The following is a 9,362-nucleotide window of genomic DNA, read 5'->3' as shown; positions in this document are numbered from 1 at the left end:
CCCAACCTGCGTTTTACGTCACAGCCGTTCCCTCAGCAACGGGCCTGTCCACGGACGAGTCCGCAGTGCGCGCGGTTGGAGGTGAGACTTGTTCCGTTGGATCTGGTGTTGCCGGAGGGTGAGGGCGGCCTTGGGGAGGAGGGCGATCGGTCGGGCCCTCGTCCCCCCCCAGTCGGGCCGGGGGAGGGAGGAGTAAGGGGCATGGGGGGGAGAGGGGAGGGGAGACCCGCCTCCTGCCGGTGTGGAGCGAGGAGGGGGGGGGGGGTGCCATCAAGGAGAAGGGTCCCTGACAACGGGCAGCGAGTGTGTTCTCCTCTTTCCCCCCCCCCCCCCCCACTCCCTGGCCGCAGCCCCTGTCCCTCCCTCTTCCCCGCCTGCACGGGTTGGTGGGGGGGGGGGATGGTTGGAGCAGGAGTTGGACTGAGAGAGGGAGGGTGGGTAGAGACGGGGAGAGTAGAACAAGGGGGCAGGGAGGTATAGTGGAGAGAAGGAAAGGGAGGGTTGGGGGAATGGGGTGGGGGAGGGAGGAGGGGAGGGGGAGCAGATGGAGGGAGAGGGAGGGGGATTGGAGGAAGGAGGGCGACTTTGAGATGACTTATTCTAAGTTATTGATAGAACTTCTAACTGTATTTCCACTTTGGTAAATTTAGTGTGTTAAGTTGTTCATGTTTAGTCATAAATTTGAATTTTAATGCTAGTTGGACACAACAATCTTACCCAAAACAAAACATTTTTTTCATTTATAGTTTTAGGGATCCAGCATGGTAACAAACCCATCTGGCTCTCGAACCCAGCTGCCTGGCGCTGTGATACGGCTGGTCTAGTCTCTCCGCTCTGCTGGAGGAACTCAGCAGGTTGAGCACCATCGGTGGAAGAGGGAAAGAATCCCCAACGTTACGAGCCAGCGCCCTTTCGACATTCCCTCTCCTCGCGTTGATACAAAATATTGCCTGATATTTTCCAAGGATGCACTGGGAAATAATCCTGGAATATTTATTCGTCAATCAACATGAAAACAATGACTGTCATCGTTGATAGGATCTTTCTGTGCATTGATTGACACCTGTGTTTCCGCCATTGTAGCAGTTGCATTATGGGAGATTGATTTGGGAGACACTGGCCCGAGAACTGCTTTGTTTAAAGACAATCGCTCAATGACTTTCATGGCGATGATCATTTCTCAGAAATCTCTTTGCCCAAGAAAGTACCCCATCACCATATGAAAGAAGAGAGGGTACAGGCACGCGTGAAGTGACGTCACGTATATGTAAATGACCCCAAAGGCCCCGGCACTTGTTGGGGACTGCAGGAAATTCAGCACCGGGTGCCGGGTCTCTGGGAGCAGAGTCCCGGAACAGAGGGCTCTATGGTTCTGGGGCTTGCAACACCTGGCAAGAGGACGATTTTTCCCAGATCCCAGCCAAGTCCCAGCCTCAATGTTGATTTAATCCGCTGTCCAGCTCTCCAAGACCCTCCATCAGTCTAAGCACGCACTGTGTACTGCATTGATTTATCCCCTGGTCACTACCTCTCGGCTCCACAGCAATGAACCCATTTCAGTGCTCCGTCTGCGAGAAGAACTTTAAGTTGTTGAGTGAGTTAACGAAACACCAGTGGGTCCATACCGGGGAAAAACCATTCATCTGCCACGAGTGTGGGAAGGGATTCACCCGAATCTCCCACCTGCAGATCCACCAGCGGCTCCACACTGGGGAGAGGCCATTTGTCTGCTCTAAGTGCGGGAAGGGCTTCACTCGGTTCTCCAACCTACAGACCCACCAGCGGCTCCACACCGGGGAGAGGCCATTTGTCTGCACTGAGTGTGGTAAGGGCTTCACTCAGTCCTACACCCTGCAAACCCATCAACGGGTCCACACTGGGGTAAAGCAATTCACCTGCCATGAGTGTGGGAAGGGCTTCACCCGGACCTCCCACCTGCAAACCCACCAGCGGCTCCACACTGGGGAGAGGCCATTTGTCTGCTCTGAGTGCGGGAAGGGCTTCACTCAGTTCTCCAACCTACAGACCCACCAGCGGCTCCACACCGGGGAGAGGCCGTTCGTCTGCCTCGAGTGCGGCAGGAGCTTCAGTCAATCCTCCACCCTGGTGATCCACCAGCGGGTCCACACTGGGGAGAGGCCATTCATCTGCCCTGAATGTGGGAAGTGCTTCACTGCGTCGTACAGTCTGAGGAACCACCGGCGAATTCACACCGAAGAGAGGCCCTTCACCTGCTCAGCGTGCGGGAAGAGATTTACCAAGTCCTGTGACCTGATGGCCCATCAGCGGGTCCACTCTAGGAAGAGGCCATTTGTCTGCCTTGAGTGCGGAAAGGGGTTCACACAGTCCTACGACTTGCTGTCCCACCAGTTGGTCCACACCGGTGAAAGGCCATTTGTTTGCCTCGAGTGCGGAAAGGGGTTTGCCCGGTCCTCCAACCTTCTGAGGCACCAGCGGACCCACACTGGGGAGAGGCTATTCGTATGTCCCAGGTGCGGAAAGGGGTTCACCCTGTCCTCACACCTGCAGACCCACCAACGAGTCCACTCTGGAGAGAGGCCATTTGTCACCTTGAGTGCAGAAAGGGCTTTAACCGGTCCTCCTGCCTGCTGACCTACCAACAGGTCCATACTGGGAAGAGGCTGTTCAACTGTTCTGAGTCCGGGAAGTCAAAAGGCCTGGTGAAACACCAGCGAGTTTGCAATGTGGAATATTTAAACCACTCGTTCAAACAGCAGGAGGGACTGGAGTCTTGTTGTTATTGAGGCAACAAATCAAAACAGGTCATGGTATTGTTGTCAATTTGCAATTTGTTTTCAGGTTCAAGTTTGTTGTCACATTTACAAAGGTGAGGAAGTTTGTTTTGGAGCAGTTTAGCTGGACATCCCGTACATAGTCCAGCAAATAAGTCACAGTGCAGGGACAGACCAGTTGGTACAAGGCAAAAGCAGCATTATTCTACTAGTATGAGGATCATTCAAGAATCTGATAACGGGAAGGAACTCTCTGTGAATCTGGTGGGAGTGAGCTCACACTGGTGAATCTTCTCCATGGGGAGGGGGTAAAGGGAGTGTGTCTGGGGAGGGGTGAGTCTTTTAATATGTTGGTTGATTTTCCAAGGCAGAGGGAAGTGGAGGTGGAGATGGATTCTCTCCCTCAATGTTAGTGACTCTGATTAAATGTTTTTAAAAAATTAACAATACAGCACGGTTAAAACCTGTCTTGACCAATTAACCTACCAATCACAGACACCTTGCAGGCAGGACTAAATTCAAACCTGGGTTGTTAGTGTTTCACTAACCGTGTCACCAATTGCAGGAATTGAATTTCATGTCCTGGATCTGTACCAAATGAAGCAGCTGTTTGAAAATTGCATCTCATCCCCTTGTATCTCTGTTATACACTCAATGTAGATACAAAGACAATGCCATTCAGACCAGCTGGGGCTACACTGGGAGCATCCTGGTATCTCCCATCCTGTCCCTGTTTCTGCTCCATACTAGCCCCCAAACACCTCACCCTGCTGCGATACTCTTCAGTTTCTTTCTCCTCTCTGTTCACTGAGCTTCCACTTCTAGACACCTGCACTGTTCACCTCAATGTAAGAAACAGGAGCAGGAGTTGAATATTGAGCCTGTCGAACCTGCTCTGCCATTCAAATAAGATCATTGCTGATTTGGCCATGAACTCAGCTCCTCTTACCCTCCCATTCCCTACAACCCTTAATTCCCCAATCCATTAAAAATCTATCCATACATGTCGTAAATACTCAAGGCAACCTCCACTGCTTAATTGAGCAGAGAATTCCACAGATTCACCACTCTGCGAGAAGCCAATGTCTGGTTTCACCTAGTTGGTGAGACACAAATGTGCTAGAGAAACTCTCCAGGTCATCCAGCATCATAGGAAGTAAAGGGTTTGGCAGCCCACTATCCAGCAAGAATCTTGGCACACAAGATGGTGTCCCAAAATGGCAATCCTACAAAGGCCATGTCAGCTAAATGGGCTATCTTCATGGGCTGCAATCCACACAGCTGGAAACAGTGAGAATGCCAGCCTATCCGCAGTCGGCAAGCCAGTGACGTCATTTCCGCGAGAAGCAGTGTGACGACCAGTGAATGTTTGGACAGCCAAACAAAGAACCTTCCTGTCATATACATATTATATATATATATGTGTGCTTAGAATTAGAAGGGGGTTAAGTTAATAGTAATAAGTTAGATTGATTTTATGTTTAAAATTAAAAGCAACTTTTGTTAAAATCACCATTGTCTTGGTGAATTTCTATTGCTGCCGGATTTGGAGTCCTCTGGCCTTGTAACAGTAAGGTCTCTCTTTTTGCAGATGATCTCTTATTTTCATTTCAGATCCAGTTGCCTCCCTCTCCATATGATGTCATAACTTACACAATTCAGCCCATTTTCAGGATACAAATTGAATTTGCTTAAAAGTGAATTCCACTGAATTCTCCTGCATGGTTCTCCTTTTAAGATTGTTAAAAGTCACTTTACCTATCTCATCATTACAATTACAAAGAATCATAAACATCTTTTTAAGGAGAATTATCTTGCTCTGCTTAAACAAGTGAAACATTCCCTGACCCAATGGTCACTTTTGTCTACAACTCTAGTTGGCTGTATCAATACTATTAAAATGATCATCTTACCTAAATTTCTATATTTTTTCATAAATTTTTGTTCTTAAATTTTGACGTATTTGACCTGACTATCATCTTACACAGGGAAGGGTAAACATCCTTGCCTAAATAAAGTTCTTCTACAGAGATCGAAGAGAGATGGTGGAATGGTTCTGTTTAATTTTAGATTTTACTATTGGGCTGTCAATTTACGGTCTCTTACGCTTTGGTCCTTTTTTTCAATGTCATTCTGACCGCCCATTATGGGGATCAATGGAGCTGAATTCCCCCCAAAGTTTTTCTAATTTAGTACCTCTCGGCTCTTCCATTTTAAACAAAGTTAATAATGTGAGAATTTTGGCACAGTTTTGCATTTCATTAATTTCTCTCTTTCAAGCCTTAATGAATCCAATCACTTTTTTCATAGTTTAAAGGATCTGTTTATTATTGGATATTGTGCATCATTTGAGCAACTTTCTGGTTAAATTTAATCTTTTATTCGATATTTGCAATTCTGACATTTTCTTGAATCACAACTATGGTATCCACTTAGACTCGTGGGTTAAAATTCCTCTCTGAATTCTTGCCAAGTTTTTATATTTTTTTCTATCAAGTATATTTAAATATCATCTCAACTGTTAGTGTCTCAACATATTGCTGCAAAAAGCCATCCTGAACACTGCATAAATATTAAGCCCTTTTACTGACTGCGTTTTCCAATCTATGTTTGGAAAATTGAAATCCCCAACCAACACCACCCTATTTCTCCTGCACATCTCACCTATTTCCTTACACATTTGCTCTTCTAGTTCCCTTTCCCCATTTGGAGGCCTATAATATACCCCCATAATAGTAACCTCACTCTTATTATTTTTCAGCTCTACCCACACTGCCTCCGTCAATGAGCCCTCCAGTCTACCTTGCCTCAGCACTGCTGTAATATCCTCCCAGACAAGTAATGCCACACTTCCCCCTCTTAATCCACCAACTCTGTCACATCTAAAGCAGCAAAATCTTGGAACTTTCAACTGCCAGTCACAAACTTCCTTCAACCACGTCTCGCTAATGGCCAACAACATCATAATGCCAAATGTCAATCCACACCTTTAGCTCATCCAGCTTCCTTACTATGTTCCTCGCATTAAAATAAATACATCTCAGGGATCTCCTACATCCTACCTTCTGCATATTCTCCTCTCTTCCATTCTCATAATTTTCACTATAACATCTTTTTACGACTTCCTGCTTTCCTCCCTCAAATTATACAAACTTGTCTCTTTCCTTAGCCTACTAACCCTCACCCTGCTGTCCTGCCTAACTTGAAACCCTGTCCCCAACCATACTAGTTTAAACCACCTCTGACAGCCCTAGCAAATGACCCTGCCTGGAGACTGGTCCCTCTGGGATTAAGATGTAACCCACCATTACGGTATAGGTCCCATCTTCCCCAAAAAAGGTCCCAGTGGTCCAAGAACTTGAAACCCTGTCTCTTACTCCACCCCTTTAGCCACGTGTTTAACCTCCACCTAATTCTATTTCTGCCCTCATTGTCACGTGGCACACAAAGCAATCCAGAGATTACCCCCTTAGTGGTCCTTTTAAACTCCCTACCCAACTACCTATACTAATTCTGCAGGATCACTTCCTCCTTCCTTCCAACATCATTGGTACCAACATGTACCACAACCTCAGGCTCCTCACCCTCCCCTTTTAAGATGTTCTAAATGCACATAGTCACATCCTGGACCATGGGACCAAGGAGGAAAACCACCATCCGGTTTTCCTTATCGCATCCACAAAAACCTCTGTCTGTCCTAACCATTGAATCCCCTATAACTATCGCTCTTTTCCTTTTATCCCTACCTTTCTGTGTCACAGAGGTTGACACCACACCTCTGCCCACCATAGTCTGATTATTCCCCTCCTCAGTACTCAAGGTGGAGTACCAATTTCTGAAGATTACAGACTTGGATCCTTGCACATGAACCTGACCCCTCTTTTTCCTCCTCCTAATGGTAACCCACTGCCCCTCCTCCCATGGCCCCTGTGTGACCTCCTGTCTGTAGCTCTTGTCTATGATAGCCTAATTCTCCATAACCAGAGTGAGGTCATCGAGCTGCAGCTCAAATTCCTTGACCCGGTCCTTCAGGCCACACTCCTTGTCCATGATGGTCTCACTCTCCCTAACCAGAGAGAGGTCACTGAGCTGCAGTCCCATAGATGCTGCAGCTCAGCCCACTTTGTGTACACGTGGACGGGAAACGTAAAGACTCCATGACTTCCCACATGTGACACTGAGAGCAGAAAACTGCCTTCACACTCATCCTTCCTCCTCCTCCTCACACCTTACAAAGTAAAAAATAAACAGATATGTATTAAATTAACTGTGAATGTTTTACCTTTCATCCAGCATGCTCGTCCGTAGCCTCTCGAGCCAAAGCCTCAAAGACCCACTCCTTCACTGTGCCACTCACTCACTGGGCTGTTCCTCCCTGGCTGCTCCCTTATACTTATCCTCCTTTTATTGGCCCCTTGGCCAATTAACCCCCACACACTCTCCAAGCTCCCCCTCCAGATAGTCACACGAACTCAAGTCGCTGCCTCCTCCAGCCGCTTCTTACAATAGTGGCAAATAACACTCGAAAAATTTTCCTTTACCCATTTCTCTTCCTCTCTTCCTTTAACCTCAATTCTAGATTTTTTTTCTACTCTACTTGGATTATCAGCAGTATACACTTAGACTCGTGGGTTAAAGCATATTCCTCTGTGAATTTAACCAATTGTTGCCAAGTTTTTATATTTTTCTCTGCCAAGTATATTTGAATATCATCAGAAACACAATTTTTAATCTTCTCCATCAGAATGATTTCCCTCAATAAATCAGTTATTTTCTACTTTCATTGCGGAACACCACCGATCAAAACACACAACCTTCCTATAAGCAAAATCCAGGTAAGATTGGGTTGTTGCTATTTTTTAAACTCCTGAACTTTTGTCTATAATCCTCTGGGACTAGTTCATAAGATCAGAGTATAGCCTGCTTTACAAATACATAATCAACTGCTTGTTGTACAGTGAGACACGAATACACTTGTTGGGCTTTCCCTTTAAGAACACATTATAGCAGGAGTGACCACTGGTCTGGTGGCCATTTTAAATTTATAGCTACTTTCTCAAAATGCTGAAAATACTGGTCTATTTCAGCTTCCTCAAATGGAGGGAACTAACCTCACTTCTCTACTGACCAGAAACCTCCTGACCAGCATGTGGGTTTTGGGCTTCTCCCTCTCCTTGCATTAGGGACAGCTTTAATTTAGCTACTTCTAGCTCATGCCTCCATTCTTTCTCTCTCTCCTCTAACTCCAGTTTTCTCAAAGCCAACTTTACTTCCTCTGAAGTTTTCTCCTTTGGAAACTGTTCTAATGCAGCTTCTTCAAATACCCCCTTTCCTACATAGTGCTTAACAATCTTTCAGGCAATTTCCTTATTTTTTCATCCCAGTTCTTACTGTAAGAAGTTTTAACTTGCCAACTATAACCATCAGTTCTGACTTTTTAGCCATTTTTAAATTAACCACTGAAGTGTTTGCGATGAACTGGTCAATATTCATAGTTACTGGTTTTTCTGCTGGTGATTTATACACTCACTATTTATTTTTAATTTCAAGCTGGAGGTTGAGCCAAGCTCAGACAAGTCAATGACCCCTAAAGCTTCCAATTTGGTTTGATCCCAGATGATGTCCCCAAATTGTGTTACAAGATCAAACCAGCAACCTCAAAGAAGGCATATCACACAGGAGTAAAGATGAACAATTGATTTATTTTCAAAAATTCATCTTCAAAATCCCCCCTTTTATAACAATGCCCACTGGTTACTATGTAAATTTCTATAACAGTGTAATAAATTCCCCAGCCTAAATATAACATATGTAATTAAAGTCTAAGTTATATTTCCAACCAGCCCACAGAAAAACTTAGACACAAAACACACAAGACTCACAAAACTTCGATTCTCAACCGAAGCAAAGATCATAAACAAAATTATTTTTTTTAAATAAACTGAAGCCAATAGAATTTTTAAGAGAGAGAGAGCACACAATTCGAAGTTGTCTTCTTGTATTGCTTGCAGAGAGAGGAACATTGGCTTGGTTCAGATCCTTCTGGCTGCCTTCAGAATGTTCACCTCTTTTAAAATGCCCAACATTCTAAACTGCCTCCCAGACAAAGACTCTGCTTGGGCCTCCTTCCACTTCACAGCCACACCTGGTTTGTCTTCCAAGTCCAGAAATTTCTATATCATCTGCACATGCCCAGTCCATCTCCCACACTCTCAGCAGTCCACCTTCACCTTCACTCTCTAAGGCAAACTGTCACTTTCCAACACAAAACCACACAACACATAGGCCAATACACAACACAGAACTCTGTAACAATTTCAAGGAGAGCGTCTGGGATTTCTATGACCTCCATTAGCAGTGTGTTGTAGGCTGTGATAAACAAGAAGCAAGACTTTCTTCTTTACACTGCAATTCAAGTTTGGTTCATTATCATCTGTCTGTACATGTAGAACTAGACATAACACACACTTTTCCAATCTTTTTTATTGGCTTTTATAATAAATTGAATAGAATGGAATGAAACTGAAATACATGATTATATATCTCAAGATAAAACTTCAAACAGTATAAACTCAGTCCCCCTTCCACTGCACTGCACAGAAAAGACAG

At 45.2% G+C, this 9,362-nt stretch overlaps 1 pseudogene; it reads left to right on the top strand.

Annotated features, from left to right (window-relative positions):
- LOC138747195 (zinc finger protein 91-like) overlaps positions 1 to 9,362 on the top strand; it is a 119,609-nt pseudogene continuing 110,247 nt past the window's right edge.

Source organism: Narcine bancroftii, chromosome 1 (genome assembly GCF_036971445.1).
Source record: "Narcine bancroftii isolate sNarBan1 chromosome 1, sNarBan1.hap1, whole genome shotgun sequence".
Lineage (NCBI taxonomy): Eukaryota > Metazoa > Chordata > Chondrichthyes > Torpediniformes > Narcinidae > Narcine > Narcine bancroftii.
This window is presented reverse-complemented; position numbering and strand designations above follow the sequence as displayed.